The sequence below is a fragment of the Nylanderia fulva genome, unplaced genomic scaffold, assembly GCF_048542155.1.
Source record: "Nylanderia fulva isolate GAGA-0341 unplaced genomic scaffold, ASM4854215v1 Scaffold1158, whole genome shotgun sequence".
Lineage (NCBI taxonomy): Eukaryota > Metazoa > Arthropoda > Insecta > Hymenoptera > Formicidae > Nylanderia > Nylanderia fulva.
Window position 1 is genome coordinate 2,312 of NW_028189363.1, and position 18,353 is coordinate 20,664.

Here is an 18,353-nt window from a genome sequence, read left to right on the forward strand (position 1 = left end):
GGACGCTGGGAAAATTTTTATTCGTGCAAACACTCCGGCTTCGTTTATTGGCTCCTGCCTGCATTGTCCAGTATGGTCGTAGAATCTCGAAGATTGTGCATCCGACGAGGGGGTACCCGGGAATTAGCGATATCGAATAATCGTGTCGCGCGGTCGTGCGGAGCTTCGAAAGGTACGAAACCTTTGTCCGAAAGTATTTCGTATTGTAGCATTATCTCCTCGTAGGGCGCTACTCGCCGTCAAGTCCCCCGGGGGTCCCGCCGGCGGGCGACGGACTTGGGGGGAAATCATTCGGTCGTCCGGAGGTGTCGCCCGTCCCGGAGGTGCCGTCCGTCCCCAAGTTGACGCCGGCCGTCATGTGGTGCCGAACGATAATCACGCCCTTAACGAGCCGTCTCGGTTGCCGCGCGCGTGATTCGCATCGGGCGAGTGTTCCGTACCGTAATCGCGGTCACCGCAGCTTGCGTGTTGCGTATCATCCGTATTAATTCGAAATATATGTCCCGACACTGGGTTTGAAGACACGGTTCGAGTTATAATGGGCAGCGCCCTCATGTGGGAGCGCCCGGAGGTGCCCCCCCGGCCCGGAGGTCCCGTCGGTTTTTATACCTTATTGCCCCGGGCCCTTTTGTTTTTTTTCCTTCTTAATTAATGCTAATTAGTTGTTTGAATTCGCCATACGGCAAAAATCGTGATAATATTTTACGTAAATAGGATTTTTCGATTTTTCGCTCTCNGCCCGGGTCGCAAAGTTCCCTCTGGGGTACCTGCCGACCCCCCAAGTAGAGGCTTGGGGATATCATGGGAGGCTCGAATCCTTTATACTTGTTCCTACCCCTACCGTGGGTAAAAAGGGAAAATTGGGATCAGTTTGGCGTGTTTTTAAAATCAGAAACTCAAGGGCCTTTTGTAAAGAAACACAAAACAAGTCCGGGAACGCCGTTAATCTATTTAATAAAAAGATTGTTTTTTAATCATAGCAATAAAAGTGGGAAAAACCCTCTGTCTGGGAAAAAACAGCCCTGGTAGAGCGAACAACTGACCAACTTAAAGAAAAAATTGGGGGCTCTGTAGAAGCTTAAACGGAAGGAAATTTAAAATATGAAAAGGGTATGAAACTTTTGAAAATACTGCAGACAAAGAAGGGACTACAAAAAGGAGATTAAAAAGGGAAAAAAAGGGGATCGTGGAATGATTTCGTAACCGGAACACTCGAAAAACCCGGGGGACGGCATACAGCTAAGAGGGGAAAAGATTAAAATGAATTCCAAAGTACGTTTAAATTTAGTAGCGATTTTAAACTGATTGGACTATGGGCGAAGAGATTTTGGGGAAACTTTAAATGCCGGATGGAGAGGAAAGACAGAAGCAAAGGTTTCACAAAATAAAAACGATATACGATACTTAAACTACAATAGGGAACGGGAAAAAAGAAGGGCGAAATAGAAAAGCAATTTAAAAGAAAAAAAAAAAGTTCCTTTTCCGGAAAAAATAACAGGGGGAAATTTTAAAAAAATTTTTTGGAAGGCAGCCCAAACGCACTTTACCCTCTTCAACCATGTTTGAAAAAAACGTTTAAAAGAAGGGGAAACGCGGATTTAAAACTGCTCCCAAAAGCCCTGAAAGGTCCGAGCGCCCCTAATGTAAGGGGCCAATTCCTGTTGTCAGTTTTGGGGAAAGTGTACGAAAAAATCAGGGTACAACGTTTAAAGGTAATTTACAAAAGTCTGAAATGGCTCCGACAATCAATTGGCTTCAAAAGGGGATAACGGGGACAATAGCGACGGTCAGCAGGTGAAACGGCCAATCAAAGTACAATGGGCATATTTGTCGATATGTAAGTTTCGAAAATCTTCTTGGATGGGTTTTTTGGGACAGGATTAGGATGTGCTTTGGCCAAGGAAGTTTTTTGAGGGTTCTGGATTATTCGGAATGAGAGGTAAAATGGCAAGCCGGGGGAGGAATTGGGGGTACCCAAGCTCCTGAGAAAGGGGGTGCCCTCAGGGTTCCCTTTTGGGCCCACAGCAGGAAACAAGTTATGGCCCAATTATTGGGGAAACAAAAACTGAATGAAACGAGATTAAATACATAGAAATTTCGGATGATATTCTAACCCAGTCCCCGAAAATCCAGGAAACAATTAGAGGAAAAAGGCGCAGAAGGAAATAAACAGGAAAATGAATGGATCGATGGGGTTTTAAAAATATAGGAAAATAAACAAGGGCTTGTTTTTAAAAAAGGGAAATCGGATCTGAAAGGAACCCAGATCTTTTAGGGCAAAAAAAGATAAAATTTTGTAAGAAAAAAATATCTCGGATTTTAAACATGGATGAAAAGCTTGTTTTTGCCCATAAAAAGATATACAGGGAAAACGGGAAAATATTGAAAAAATTAAAAGAGTCAATAAAAGTAAGGGGGAAATAGGAAGAGGATGTTTAAACTGTTATATAAATCCTTTTTACTGCCAATTACTATATGGGGGGGGGTGGATTAAGACCCATCACTCTCACGCTAAAAAGGAAATTGGACGGCCCAGCGCTTTGTTATTTTAGAACTATAATATCTGCAGACAAAAACTAAAGCACAAAAATCTGACGGTATTAAAACCTTTTGATTTGCAAGTGTTAAAGCGTGTTTTAAAAATTTTAAAGAAAAAAAAAAATTTTTTTTATGAAACAGGAAAAAAAAACGATTTTTAAGAAAAAACAAGGAGTACATAAAAACTTTAAAAGCCCCAATTTGTTAAAAAGTTAAAGAAAGTGGCAACAAAGGGAAAAAATTGTTCAAGGGCCGTTTAATAACCTATATTCCCAAATGTGACATTCGTGGGAAAAATCCCGGTTCTTTCCAATCAGAAGATTTTTCCCTACTACTTTCACGGTTCATAAACATAATATTCAGATTGGGTAAATTTTAAACACTACCTGTCCCTATTGCGATGTGAGGAGACAGTTATATATATCTTCTCTTGTATAAAATATGACATTTAAAAACGAAAAATTTAGGGAATTGAGAAATGAATGTCTTTTGATATGAAAGACTTTTAAAAACGAAAAAGTTACAAAGAATTTTTGTTTTTATTAAAAAAACATATAAAAAAGGAAAGGGTTTTTGCGAGTAAAGGGGGTCGCCTCCCGTGGGGGGATGGAAAAAAGTTGTACGAATTACTGACGGCTAAGAAACCAATAATGAAAATTTAAAAAATTTTTATAAAGAAAAAAACTTTAAAATAAACCCCCTTGAACATATACGATACTTATGTAACGATTAGTGAATACAATTAAGCATTAGAAAAAAAAAGCGGGTAATTTTAAAATTGGGGGGCCGGAAAGAAGGGGGCACAAAAATAATAATAAATCCTTCTACTGTCTACGAAACCATCCAAGGGAAAAGGGCTTTGGGAAAAAAAAGGGGGAAAAAGACCTGTTGAGCTTATCTAGTCTGGCCTGTAAGGAACATGAGGGTGTCATAATGGGGAGGCAACATCGCCGGGGAAAAACCACTACTTTCTCGTTTCCTTACTTACTCGGTTTGGGGGAGCGCGTGCCCGAGGGGTCGCCCCCGGGGTCACTGTGTTCTAGAGCCAAGCGGTCAAATGGCGGAGGGTCGCCGATCGCCTTTAATCTCCCGCGGATCCCATTCGAAACACTGCCGGGGGGAGTTTGCTGGGCGGACACGTCAAAGAATAACGCAGGGGTCCTAAGGCCGCTCAGCAGGACAGAAACCTCGGTAACAAAAAGGGAAAAGTGGCTTTATTCGATGTTCAGTACGCATAAGACTGCGAAAACACGGCCCCGACCTTTTTGGGTTTAAAAAGGGTTTTTAGCAGAGGGTCGAAAAATTCACCGGATAACGGTTGGGGGCCAAACTTCATAGCGACGTCCTTTTTTTATCCTTCGATGTCGGGTTTCCCTTTATTGCGAAGCAGTTCGCCAAACGTCGATTGTTCAAACCCGCCAACAGGGAACGGAGGGGTTTTACCGCGGGGACAGGGTTTGTTTTCCCCCTGAATAGTCATTGCATAGTAATCCGCCAGCGAGAGGAACCGGGTTTGGACATTTTTTTCACCACCGGTCGAGCGGGGGTTCGAAGCTACCCTCCCTGGGATTATGCCTAAAGCCCCTTAAGCCATCCCCTTTCCGTGAAGGTGGCAAGAATCCTAGGGGTCTCGTGAGTCGAAAAGGGGCTGTGTAAAACAATGTGCACACTAGGCGGCCCCCTCCTGGCCGGGGTCCACCCCGGTTTGCCGTACGGCCCATTGCCCGTCCCGGGGTCTCACCCCTACGACGGCACGGGGCCAAAGGGGGTTTATGGGTTTTTGCAGTTCGATGTCGAGATCGGAAACGTCTGTAACGACTTTGGTACCCGGGGGGGATTTGTACTCGGTAGAGCATTACCCCGGGCGATCGTTGAGACTAAACCCCGGCTGGGGATTTGTCTTGTCGGTTAAAAGAGACCCACACTTTTTACGGCGAAAGCACCACGCCGCGAACGGACTTGGATAATTTCTCGTCGCCGGGGAAAGCAACACGCCGGAAGGACTTGGAAAAATTTTTCCCTCGGCAAAGCAACCGCCGCGAAGACTGGAGAATTTCTCGCTCGCCCCGGGAAAGAAACCCGCAAAGGCTTGGGAAAAAATTTTTGCCGCCGGCGAAAAGCCCCACCCGGAAAAGGACTGGAAGATTTCCGCCGCCCCCGGGGGAAAAAGGGCAAAAAAAAGCCCGAGCGAACTTTGGAAAAATTTCGTGTCCGGCGAAAGCAAAAACCCGCGAGCGAACTTGAAAAAGCGGCTTGTCGGCCCAGGTGTCGCCCGCCAACAAAAACAAAAGCCCCGAACGGATGGGGTCGGCGGGGCGGCCCCCGGAGGTTTCGCTCCCAAAGAAAGCAACACCGCCGCGATCGGACTTGGGGGGAAAAGCGGGGCGGGCCCCGGGGGTGTCCCCCGCCAAAGAAAACAACACCCGCGTCGGAGTTGGGGCAGGGGGCGCTGCCCCCGGAGGGGTCGCCCGCTTACAAAAACAAAGCGCGATGGACTTTGGTACGGGGAAAGGGTTTCGGCGGGGGGTTCGCCCCCAACCAAGGCAACACGCCCCTTCGGGGGGGAAAAATTTTTCCTTTCCCCGAGAGCAACGCGCCGGAGCGAACTGCCCTGTTCCCGAGTTTTCGTTGTAACCCCTAAGACGAGCTAAATGGGTTAAAAAAAATGAGGACGTCGGAAAGTTTTTTGTGCAAACACTCCGGCTTGCTTATCGGCATCTGCCTGCATTCGTCCAGATGGGCGTGAACTCGAAGGGTTTTGATCCAACGAGTGGTAGCCCGGGAAAATTACAGTATGTAATTGTGTAGCGCGGGCGTGCGGAGCGCGAAAAATAAGAAACTTTGCCGAAAAGTATTTCGTATTGAGCATTATCTCCTCTAGCGGGGCTAAATGCCGTCAAGTCCCCCGGAGTACCGCCGGGGGGCGACGGACTTGTGAAAAACATTCGGTCGTCCGGGGGTGTCGCCTCCGGAGGTGCCCCTCCCTCCCCCAAATTACGCCCCGGCCTTATGTGGTGCCGCACAAATCACCCCGTAACGAGCCGTTCCCGGGTTTCCGCGCGCGTGATTTCGCTCGGGCGAGTTTCCCCTCCCAATCGCGGTCACCGCGCTTGCGGTTGCGTATATCCTAAAATTCGAAATATATGTCTCCGACACGTGGGTTTGAGACACTTTTTCGAGTTGTAATGGGACACCCCTCATGTCGAGCGAAGCGCCCGAATAGTAAGAAATTTCGTCCAAAACTTTTTTTACTAGTCCCCCTCGTTGCGGCGCCGTAAATCGTCTTTAAGTTTCCCGGGAGGTACCGCCGGCGGTCGTCTACTTCGGGGGATATTCGGTCGTCCGGAGGTGCCCCCCGCCCCGGAGGTCCCGCCCCCCCCCGAGGTCCCGTCGGTGTTATCCTTTTTGTCCCGGCTTTCGTTTGGTTTCCTTCTTAATAAGCTAATATGGGTTTTTGAATTCGCCATACGGCTATGTGAAATTTTTATGTACAATGATTTCGATCGTTCGTCTCCGCGACAAGTCTCGTTTGAACGGCCTTCGACTGCGCTCGAACGGCCGTGGTAGGATGCTCCCCGACCGCCGGGCCGGCCCGGTTGGGGGATAAAGAGGTACGTCGGCTCGGCGCGTAAAAACGAGTCGAGGATCCGGAGAGTCGTAAAGTACTTTCTCGAGTCCCGCCATTTCCCGGCGTTTTCGCCCGCTCTCCGCCGCGCCGACGCTTGGCCGGTCGGTTGGGTATTAAGAGGTAGCAGAGATTAAATTTTACGTGTCCGCTTACTTTAACAAACAAAAATCGCCCGAAGGGTCGAAAACCGGATTTTGTCGGTCGGACTCTGAACGGAGAAATTTATATAAAATGTTTGATTTGGAAAACCCCGAATATATAAAAATAAAATAGATCGCCGCAGAACGCCCCCGCCGCCAAGTTTTCCATGCTTGGAGGTTGCGGCTCACGAAACGTACGGGTTCACTCTGGCCGTTGTATTTCCCTTCGCGGAGATTACGGGGCGGTCTTCTCGTTCGTCGCCCAAAGCGCGCAAAAAACGCACATTTTTTATTTCGGCCCAGCATTGCCCCGATCGGGTTTGCAAGACGAAAGGCCCTTATGTGGCGCCACGCCCTTTTGTGGTGGCCGCGGGTTCCCTCTCGTTTCGTACGCAGCGCGGAATCGTCGCGTTTTCCGAGATTAATCCACTACGAGTTGCGGAAGTTGTTTTCCCGCTCCCTTTTTACGCCCCTAGCGAAATCTTTTGTGGTCGTGTGCGGTTAAAAAGGTCGAACCCCGACAGAAAAGTCCTCCGCTAAGCATCGCTCGTGATCAGCGTCGGGGGGAATCGGCGGTCCTCGAGACCGCGTCAAACATTTTGGGGGAATAAAACAGATATTTTGATCTTGTGGATTTTGAACGGGGGAGGGGAAGAAAGAGGCGGGGGCGGGGTTTACTCTCGCCTCCGTCGTTTTCTCGTACGCTTTACATAATAGCGTTAAACACAGCAGGTGTCGCCCACCGGCTGAGCAAACCGGGGGCAAAAAAATGGCACTACGAGGTTCGCGCGCGCGTCGGTGTTCAGCTGAATGCGCGCGCGCGCGAAAAAGGCTAGCACGATCTTGGGGGTCGCTCCGAGTTACTCCCTCGGAGTACCGAACCGAAAACCCCCTGGTTGTCTGCCAGTAGTCTATGCTTGCTCAAAAATTAAGTATCTGTCTCAGGCATGCCCATTTTGGGGGAAACCCGAATGGCTCATTAAATCAGTTATGGTTCATTAGATTGTACCCCTTTACTTGGGTAAATTGGGAATTTAGAGCAATAATCAAACGTTCCCGACCCGTGAGGAAAAGGGCGTTTTATTAGATCAAAAACCAAAGGGGGGGCGGCTCGGTTTGTCCACCGTTTTTTTTGGGGCTCGAAAAAACTTTGTTGATCGCCGGTCCTACACCGGGGACGCATCTTTCAAATGTTTTTTGCTCTTTTTCGCGCGCGCGCGCGTTCGATGCCGAAACACCGACGCGCGCGCGACTCGCTCGTATGTGCCATTTTATTTGCCGCCGGTCTTGCTCAGCCGGTCGGCGACACTCTGCTGTGTTTAACGCTATTATGTAAAGCGTACGAGAGAACGACGGAGGCGAGAGTAAACCCCCGACGCCGCCGCCTTCTTCCTCCTCCTCTCCGTTCAAAAATCCACAAGATCAAAATACTCGTGTTCTTATTCTCCCAAATGTTATGATGCGCGGTCTCGAGAGACCGCGCGATTCACCCTGACGCTAGATCGACGATGGCGATGCTTAGACGTCGAGGACTGTTCTGTCTGGTTCGTACGCGTTTAACCGCACACGACCAGCAATAAGATTTCGCTACGGCGTACAAAGCGAGCGGGAAGAAGCAACTCTTCCCGCAAACTCGTATCCGTGGAGTAGATGCTCGGTAAGCGCGACGATTCCGCTGCTGCGTACGAAACGAGAGGGAACCGCGCGGCCAACACACTAGAGGCGTGCGCGCCACATAAGAGCCATTCGGTCTTGCGACACCGACTCGTGGCAATGCTGTGCTCGTAATAAATAAGTGTGCGTTAATTTTGCGCGCGTTCGGCGACGAACGAGAAGAGCCGCACCGTAATCCCCGGCGAAGAGGAATACGAGACGACGCGAGAGTGTACGTTCTCGCGAGACACGCAACCTCCAAGCATGAGAAGACTTGGCGGCGGCGCGTTCTGCGACGATCGTATATTATTTTATATATTCGTGGTTTCCAAATCAAACATTTTATATAAATGTTCTCTCCGTGTCAGAGTCGCGACTCGACAAAATCCGTTCTCGACCCGTACGGGCGATTCTTCGTTTGTCAACGTCGAGAGCGCGACACGTACAATATTAATCTCTCCTACCCTCTTATAGTACCCAACCGACCGGCCAAGCGGTCGGCGACGGTACGGAGAGCGGTCGAAACACGCCGGAGTGGCGAGAGACTCGAGAAAGTACGTTTACGACTCGTCCGGACTCGCTCGACTCGTTCGACGCGCCGAGCGCGACGTATCTCTTATAGTACCCAACCGGCCGGCCAGGCGGTCGGCGACGCACGGTCCTACGCACGGCCGTATGCGAGCGCGAGCGCCGAAAGGCGCGTTCAATCGAGACATTGTCGCGGAGAGCGAACGATCGAAAAGTCCTATTGTACGATAAAATATTACCACGATAGCCGTATGGCGAATGTCAAACAACGATAATTAGCATTAATTAAGAAGGAAACAAACGAAATGCCGGGACAATAAGGTATAAGCACCGACGGTACCTCCGGGCCTGGCGGCACCTCCGGGCCGGGCGGCACCTCCGGGTCGGGCGGCACCTCCGGGCCGGGCGACACCTCCGGGATCCACGGCCGACCGGCGGCACCTCCGGGCCGGGCGACACCTCCGGGAACCACGGCCGACCGGCGGCACCTCCGGGCCGGGCGGCACCTCCGGGCCGGGCGACACCTCCGGGAACCACGGCCGACCGGCGACACCTCCGGGCCGGGCGACACCTCCGGGCCGGGCGACACCTCCGGGAACCACGGCCGACCGGCGACACCTCCGGGACGGGCGGCATCTCCGGACGACCGAATGATCTCTCGAAGTCAGACGACCGCCGGCGGTACCTCCGGAACACTTAACGACGATTTACGGCGCCGCAACGAGGAGAGCTACGTAAAAACGTTTCGGACGAAAGTTACTTACTATTCGGCGCTCGCTCGACATGAGGGCGCTGTCCGATTACTAACTCGAAACGTGTCTCTCAAACCCACGTGTCGGAGACATATATTTCGAATTATTACGGATGATACGCAACACGCAAGCTGCGGTGACCGCGATTACGGTACGGAACACTCGCCCGATGCGAAATCACGCGCGCGGCAACCGAGACGGCTCGTTACGGGCGTGATTATACGTGCGGCACCACATAACGGCCGGCGTCAACTTGGGGACGGACGGCACCTCCGGGACGGGCGACACCTCCGGACGACCGAATGATTTTACCAAGTCCGTCGCCCGCCGGCGGTACCTCCGGGGCACTTGACGGCGAGTAGCGCCGCTACGAGGAGATAATGCTACGATACGGAAATACGTTTCGGACAAAGGTTTCGTACTTTTCGACGCTCCGCACGACCGCGCGACACGATTATTAATTGGGGTTGCTACTGCCTTGTATAGTATTCTCAGGTTATGTTTTTTGAGCCCCCACTCGTCCCTTGTGACTCTTCTGATTTGCATCATAAATTTGACTAGTTTGTCTCTTAGGTATCTTGCGTGTGCTATGAAGCTTAATTTGCTGTCAATTAAGACACCAAGGTATCTTACTTCGGAAGCATATTTTATGTTTTGCCGCTCGATTTTTAGCCTGGGCATCCTTTCTTTGTCAAATTTGCCCTTCATCATAAGTGCCGTAGTTTTTGTCGCCGATACTTTCAATTTATGTATCACACACCATTCATTGATAGTTTTTAAGACACGTGCGCCAGTTCTTTCCAGTTCTTGCCTCGAGTTCCCTCGTATTAAAGTCGCTAGGTCATCCGCGTACGCTATTGTCTCTGTATCGCTTATCGTTGTAAGCTCTTGCAGTAACGCATCCATGCAGAAATTCCACATTGCTGGGCCTATGATTGACCCTTGCGGGCAACCCTTCTGCATATATTTATGGGCCTCCTTGAAATTAGATTTTACCACTATTTTTCTTTTACTAAAGTACTTGTCGATAATTCTGATTAAAGTGCTACTACATTTTGCCATGATCAGCCTTTTCTTAATAGCGGGCCACCAAAGGTTATCAAAGGCCCCTTCGATGTCCACAAAGAGGGCCACTACGTATCTCTTGTCAGTGTTCAGACCGTTTCTGAAGGCAATTAGAGCGTCCTCTGTGGAGCACCCTGGTTTAAAGCCAAACTTATTCTTGCACTCCAGGTCCGTCTCCTTGTAACATCTAGTGATTCTACCAATCAAAATTCTCTCAAAGATCTTCGCAAACACTGGTAAGAGTGCAATAGGTCTGTATGAGTTTAATAAGCTTCTGTCCTTCTTGCTATCCTTTAATATTATGCGCAGTGAAGCTATCCTCCATTCCTCGGGAAATGTTTTTTCTCTTAGGCAAATATTTAGCACTTGTCTTATGACTTCCTTGTTGCTTGCCCATACAGCCTTTAGCATCTCTCCTTTTACGCCATCGGCTCCTGGGGCCTTATTCTTCTTGATCCTCTTGATGGCAACCGCCACTTCCTCCTCCGTGATTTCCTGATCCATATTACTATTACGATATCTTTTATTTTGTGATTTTATTTCTGCGTGTACTTTACCTTCTCCGCCTACATCGTCTGGCGGTACGCATTTATCTAGAAGAGCACTTATCGTCTCCGCCCAGTTATTTGTTTCCTTTCCCGAGGGCAGGGTTAGGATGCAGAAATAGTTCGGCTTCTTTATCTTATCGCGAACTATTTTGTAAACGATACTCCAGGGATCTTTATTTCCGGCCTTAGTTACAAAGCTTCTCCATGCAGCCGTTTTCTCCTTCTTGATTAGCGAGACATATTTATTTCTGGTTCTTCTGTAGAGTTCCCCATATTCGTTCACGTTTCCTAGATTTAACCTCTTTGCTCTTAGGAGGTGCTTTTTGGCTTTGTTCGCGTGTGATCTAAGTATTTTTCGCTCTTCGGTCCACCACGGAACCGTTTGGTTAGCCAATTTCCTTCTCGGAATAGATCTATCGCATATTTTAAGTAACGTTTTATTGAAGAGCCGCGCTGCCTCGCTGGCTCTACTGCTCTCCAATTTGTTCAGAAAATCTTTGTTAAATTGTGCCTGAATCAATTCATCGAAGGTGTCCCAATTTGCTTTTTTCAGATTATAGCCATTTTGCATGCTCCACTCCGTCCTCCTTAGGGTCTTGTCCCCAATCTCGAAGGCAATAATATTATGGTCACTTGTGGTGCACGCTGTGTCCACCTTCCAGTTTCTTAGTTTACTGGCCAGACCTTCGCTGACGAGTGTAACGTCTATATTCGACTGTCCCCTTTCCGTCGAATACGTATTAGGGTTATTTGGCTTATTCATTATGCAGAGGTTGTGCGACAGGATGAATTCTTCCAGCTCCTTCCCTCTCTCGTCTGTGGTGTCGGAGAACCACCAGTCCGACCTGGCATTTGCGTCCATGATTACTATAATATTGCACCCAGAGAGTTTTTGTAGGATATTATCTAGGTCATCTAAGAACGGTTTATTTCTAAAGAGAATTGGCAATACATGTTAATAATGTAAAGCTGTTCCTGTCCCGCACAAGCCTGGAAGCACATGATATGTTCGTTTTCCATACTTGTGTTTTGGAAGACGTCCATTTTTCTTTCTCTTACCACCGCGGCGACCCATGCGTCTTTTTTGTCAGGTTGTATGATCCTTAAGCCCGGCGCAGAATATCCTCTTACTCTCCCCTTATAAGAGTAAGGTTCCTGTATATAGAGGATGTCAAAGTTTTGTTCGTTAAATATTAGTTCCAGGTTTACTGCTGCTGCTCGCGATCTTTGCGCATTTATATGGGCTATCTTTATTCCCATGTACGCCGGTCTGAAGACCCCACTTGGTGGCAGCGAATAGGAGAACATCATCAGCATAAGCGATGCTATGCTGTTTATACGATGCTCTCCCAGCTGGTATCCGACGTCGGCAGGTATGGATCTCATGATCACATCTACCACCAGGCAAAACAGCACTGGTGATAAAGGATCCCCCTGCCTGACGCTTCTGCCAATACCAGAGAGCTCTGACCTGTCACCGCGCACTTCAAATATCGTGCCGCTGCGCGCATAACTATGCGCGATATAGTCTATTAGGCCGTGAGGCACGCCCAGGCCAGCCAAGGCGTTGGTGATAGCACCATGGCTAACGCTGTCGAAGGTCTTCGCGAAGTCCAGCGAGGCAACGTGCATCTTGCGACGACGGGACCTGGCGTCCATTAAGAGGGACGCCAGGACGGCTACATTGTCGCCGCACCCGTCATCAAAGCACCGATGCCTTAGATCGACTAGCTTGGACTCGCGAAGCCTTTGGGCAAAGATCTTATGTAAGTGCCTCACGACCACGGACACGGAGGTGATGGAGATCGAACGGAAATCCCCCGGCAGGGAGCACTCCCCCCTCTTCGGGATGAAAACCGTCCGACTCACCAGCATCGATGCTGGGAAACCTCCGTATTGCAGCACGATGTTGAAGAGGAGAGCTTTGATGGAAGCTGGTACCGCTCTCCATATCCGTACGCCGATGCCGTCTAATCCGGGGGCCGAGTTGAGGGGCAGGTTGATGGCTGCCGCCTCCTCACAGGAGATTGGAGACCAGGTGCCACTAAGCTCCGCTTTCGGTGGAAGACGCGGAGCCGGTGCGACAGGAGCGGACTCCTGCGCTACGAACGGGCCCCAGTGCGCGGCCATCTGCCGCACACCGGGAACCACGTCCGCCTCAGTGGCACCATCCAGAATCTCCTTGGCCGCGCGCGACATGCTCGAACGGAAGAGGCGCTGGACGCGCGCATACTCCGCTCGGCGGCGCGCTTTTCTATCCGGATTGACGAGACGACACGGTTTCGTACGGGCGGTCGCACACGAGGAAGCGTCGGAGGGAACACACTCAATACCCACGGGCCCAGGTCCTCCGCTGGCCATCCAGAATTCCTGATCCGATCTGGATCAGGATATGGGACTTCCATCCCTGGATGGCCTCCACAACCGGGATGAGCGCGCGTATAGCACCGGCAAAACTGCCGTACGCATCACCCCAGCCGCGAGAAGATGGAGAAAGCGGAGGCGAGCCAGGCGACCCGTGGGGAGAGATGGCGATGGGTCGAGGGGAGACGGGAGGACTGGAGCCACCGGCCGAGAGAAACGAGCTCTCGCTCGATGATGCGGCTGCCAGATCCTCCAGTGCCGTCGCGACGAGGCGCTGGTAACCGCCGTTCTTACGCATCCCCTTGATGGCATCAAGGGTGCGATTCGGGACGACGGTTAACAGATGTTGATTCATAAACCTAACGCCTCGATTCGCGGCAAGCGCCTTTCTCCCTCGCCATCATGTCATGCGCTTCTCTTCGTCGCTCCATTGGCGGTTAACCCTCTCGACGTTAACCTCCTTCGTTGACGATGGCCTCGTGTGCACGTCGGCGATGGAGGCCGAGTCCGGTCTTCGTGGTGAACGCACGATCACAGTGTGGGCATGGGAATTGCGGGGCTTGCGGGGAGCAGGGACAGGGGCAGCGGGTGTTGGGCGGCGTCGTGGCCCAGCGGGCGGCCGAAGAGAAGGGCCTGGAAAGGGGTCAGGGGAGGGTGGCGATGGCGCGTCACTAATTAGATGACGAGGCATTTGGCTGTTTCGCCTACGGTGCGCGACGACTGCTACAAAATCACAGTCGCCAAGTCGCCACCGACAGCGATATTGCAGAGCTGTTTACTGTTGGTGTTCGCAGTCAACACCCTGGATCGTGAAAGTCGGAGCTAGCTAAAGGCAGCTCGTATTTCACCTCGACCATTCACGCAATCATTCAACTCGCGCGAATGATGCGGAGTGCCCCAACTCAACTCTACGCGCCATCCATCATGCACCACTAGATGAGGCCACGTTCTGTCTTCCTCTCGTTATAACGCGATGTCATTGCGTTAAAACGTTTCCAGCATGGCCCCACAATACCCGAGTCGTCAACGTTCGGAGCTGGGCGGACGTTAAACCCGCCCCGCAACTCAGACTGCGCTTCGCGAAGCTCCAGACAACCTTGGCCACAAATAGTAATGGCGTAAAACCACAACTTATTTCGTGTACTGCCTTTCGCTCGCCACAAGCGGCTTTGCCAGATCATTACATGACGCGTTTCCTTTTCCCCTTACGCTCGTGTGGGACATCTCCACGCGGTTTTGCTATCACTACCTCGCGTCTACGACCCTGCCTCACCAACCGTAGGATGTCAGGTCTGTGCCTCCTCCGGCCGGCATACGTCGAATACGCTTGTTCCGCATCGACTCGCCATCCCTTCTGCTGTAAATAGCCACCAACTTGACGGCATAGGTCGTCATGCCGCAGGATTTTCCCCCCTCCGTTGCGTTCCTGAAGCAGCGTTGCAACGCATTGAGCCGGCTTCTCCGTTTCGGGACAAACCGGCACGCAGCGATTATCGCGCCCATCACGACCTCGGAAGCCAAAACAAAAACATCCCCTCGCCTAGCCGTATGCAGTTTAGCCCGTATTGTGGATAGTGCACGTCGTCGTGCACCTGGGGGATGGCATCGGCGCCAGCCGATACCCAGTAGGAGCTCAGTTTGTAGGCCGCAACCTCTCTGGGAAAAAAAAAGGTCAACTCCCTCGCACACGACCTCGCGCAACCAGGCCGCAACACTGCTGTCCTGAGCTCAGCGGTGTCGTAGTCACTCTGTGACCCCCCGCAAACTCGCATCTGTTTTTCAACACAACAAGCTGCCTAGCCCCATACGTGTTTGGCAGCCGCGCATGCTGCGGGGTAGAGTTCGTCGCCGACACAACAACCGCTGTCAGTCGGGTTAAATGTTTTCAGAATTGGGGATAAAATTCTCAATAAGAGGCATTCAATCCCGCCACTCTGTATCGGCGCATGCAGTATCCAGCAGGAACATCATGGAACGCAGCCATCGTCGCAAACCGCGGTGCGTACGATGATATTCTTACTTGAGGGTGTTGGCCGAGGACCGTACCACTGTCCTCGGTGATAATACCGTTGAAGGGACATTCACGGCAACAACCTCAGAGCCGCTGTTTGCGGCTTAAGAGGTGCCCCTCGGAGTTTGCTCGATGGCCTGAGCAAGGTGGATCGCTTGCGAGTTCCCCCAGCCCGTGTATTTGGCAAGCCCAAATAGTCCAGACATCGACCAGGGATCTTTTGCGGTATCATTGTGCAATCCCTTTTACAAAAGAACAGAAGTCCTGTTTGTCGCGTATCCTCGAGGGCGACTCGGTGCGCGAGAGGCCGTCTGCTGTCAATTCTTTAACCTGGCGGCCCCATTAGGAGGCCCCCGCGGTGCGGATGGAACTGACGGCTTGCGTGAGTCTTTTTTGGGGAAGCGGCAAGGCGCGAGTGCTGGGCCCGGGCCGACTCGGGGAAGGGATTACCTCGAAGGGCTCGCGATGGCGCTGCCACGATCCAGTTTCCTGTGGCGGATAAACCTTTTTTTTTTTTTTTTTTTTTTTTTTTTTTTTCCCCCCCCCCCCCCCCCCCCCCCCCCCCCCCCCCCCCCCCTTCTGTTCAATCTGCTGCTCCCCTGCAGAGACACCCCTCATCAAAGCCACACCAGAACGGATTCCTTTGGAAGGGGGTAAAGGTCCTTTGGCCAGGTCCCGGGGTCCCCACCTCTCAGAAGGATCCCTTAAATAAGACACTTCCAAAATTGGCAAAGAAATTGGGGGCCCTCGAACTCTTCGACGGGCCAAAAGGGTTCCGGCCGGTGGACGGGGTATTGGAGAACGTCCCAGAGAACGTTAAGGGGTCATAGTTACTCCCGCCGTTTACCCGCGCTTGCTTAATTTTTTCACGTTGACATTCAGAGCACTGGGCGAAATGACATTGCGTCAACCCACCCGCGAGGGCCCTCGCAATGCTTTGTTTTTAATAGGGCAGTCGGGGTTCCCCCCGTCCCTGCCCGTTTTCCCTGAGGCGCGAAGTCCTAACCTCCAGTCCGTGGTGCGCGCTTTCAAAGGTCCACGCAAACCCTAAGTCGGCCATACCCTTTCCGTACCCCCGACAGCCGGCCGGGGGACCGAGGGGTTTGTCGCGTGCCTTTTAAAACCGGCGACCACAACACCGCACCCGGCCGAAAAACCCACACCCAGCGGGTCGCGACTTTTCTACTTGGGGAAATGCACGACACACGCCGGACATCGGCGCCTAGCGTGCCCGCGCGCGAGCCGCAAGGGCTTTTCCCCGGGGAATCGCCGACCACCGAAGCCCGCCCCCCCGACATAATTTTCCCCCTTCGACTTTTGGGGTTTTTTAGGTTTACCCCAAAAAGGGTTTTACGTACTCTTGAACTCTCCTTCAAATTCTTTTCAACTTTCCCCACGGTACTTGTTCGCTATCGTCTCGTGTCGTATTTTGCCTTTAAAGGGGTTTTACCACCCCCCAACTGCCTCTCAAGCAACCCACTCAAGGGGAGATCCCCCGAGGCGGCCACCGGTCGCACGGGCCTGGCCCCCCTCACGTAAGTGGCCCCCCTTCAAATGGGGCACGCGACGCGGCACCCCGGGATAAGCGGTCCCCCCAAACACCCCATTTCCCTGCGGCGGAACCGCGGGATTCGGGGCTGGGCTCTTCCGTTTTGCTGCCGCCTACAAGGAAACCCCGGTTAGTTTTTTTTTTTCCTCCGCTTAAAAATAGCTTAAATTCACGGTAATCTCGCCTGCTCTGAGGTCGTCCATAGGGGGCTTTCGTTCCGTTGCCTCCCCCCGTCCTCATCGCTCCTCCTCTAAAATATTTATGAGGGAGAGAGAGAGAGCGTCAACGAGAGAGCAGCCGGGAGCACACGAAATACCAAAGGGAAACGCCGGGGGGCTAACCGCCACACACTTGTTGGTGGTAAAGGAACGATAAAATTTCCGGGGGTTTGAGATTCTCGGCTCCCCCTTTCTTTTATATACAAAATTCGGGCGGAATCGATTTGACGAGTACACGACGCGGCGCCCCGGGTCCCCTTTTTTCGCTTTAACAAATTTCGTGACTCGGACACGCGGTCGGCTCGCGATTCAAAACCCTTCTCCGTAAAAGGTAAGGATTACAAATGCTCTCTCCCCCGGACGACGACGCGCCGTAATATTTCTCCGTAATACCGTTATGTGTGCGGGCAAGGGGGGCCTCGGCTAAGACGCGCGAGCGCTATCGTACCGAGAGACCGGCACAGAGTGCGAGAGCAGTCCGGTCAGTCTGTGTGATGTACGGAGAGGAGAGAGGGTGAGACAAGCGCTACCCCCTTCTTTCGGGAGACAACGACGCACGCGCCGCTCAAAGCAAAGCGGTGCCATTTACCGTCCTGACCCTTTTTATTGGCCGTTTGTTGTCTCCCTTGGGCGCGCGCTCTTACTCTCATCCCATTTTCCTCGCTCTCGCGTACACAAAACGACTTGGATACACAAACACGCTTCCCTTTTAAAATTCGCGCAGCATTCTCTGGGGGGGCGCGCGTTCGCCAACGTTTTACACGCTTGTGCGCTTCTCCTCCTCATTATTATTATTTCGGTTGTCATTTCAGACGACGCCAGGATTTGCACGGGGCCGTTGGGCGGGGCCCACAGACACCTGGGGCGAACGTCCAACGATTGCTCGTACCCCCTTTGGGAAAAGCGTTGTCAACAGGGCACCGGCGAAGCGCGCGCCATTCTCTGTCGCCCGCGTCGTGGAGTGCCTCTTTTCTTACGTAAGCATTTTATGGGTACTAAAACGACCTCAAGCCAGGCTTTGTCCGGGAATTGTATCCTTGGACCGGCACTGTGCGTTCGAAATGTCGATGTTCATGTGCCCTGCAGTTTTCACAATTTAGACGCGCAATTAGCTGCGTTCTTCATCTCTCACGAGCCAAGTGATCCACCGTGTTCAGGGTAATCGTTCAATTTTGCGTTACGCCGAAGAAACGCTCTTCCTCGTTTCACCATCGTGGTCTCTTCTCCTCGTACGAGAAAGAGGGAATATCGTGGTGGCTCTTCGATCATCCTGTCCGCGCGCTCCGAAGACGCGCGCTGACCTCGCGCCGCCTCCTGGCAAGGAAGGCCTCTGGCACACGAATAGAGTTGTGTGTTACT

At 51.7% G+C, this 18,353-nt stretch overlaps 1 pseudogene; it reads right to left on the reverse strand.

Annotated features, from left to right (window-relative positions):
- Nucleotides 1-17,995: 17,995 nt before the first annotated feature.
- Nucleotides 17,996-18,153, reverse strand: LOC146724806 (5.8S ribosomal RNA; annotated as a pseudogene).
- Between the last annotated feature and the right edge of the window lie 200 nt (nt 18,154-18,353).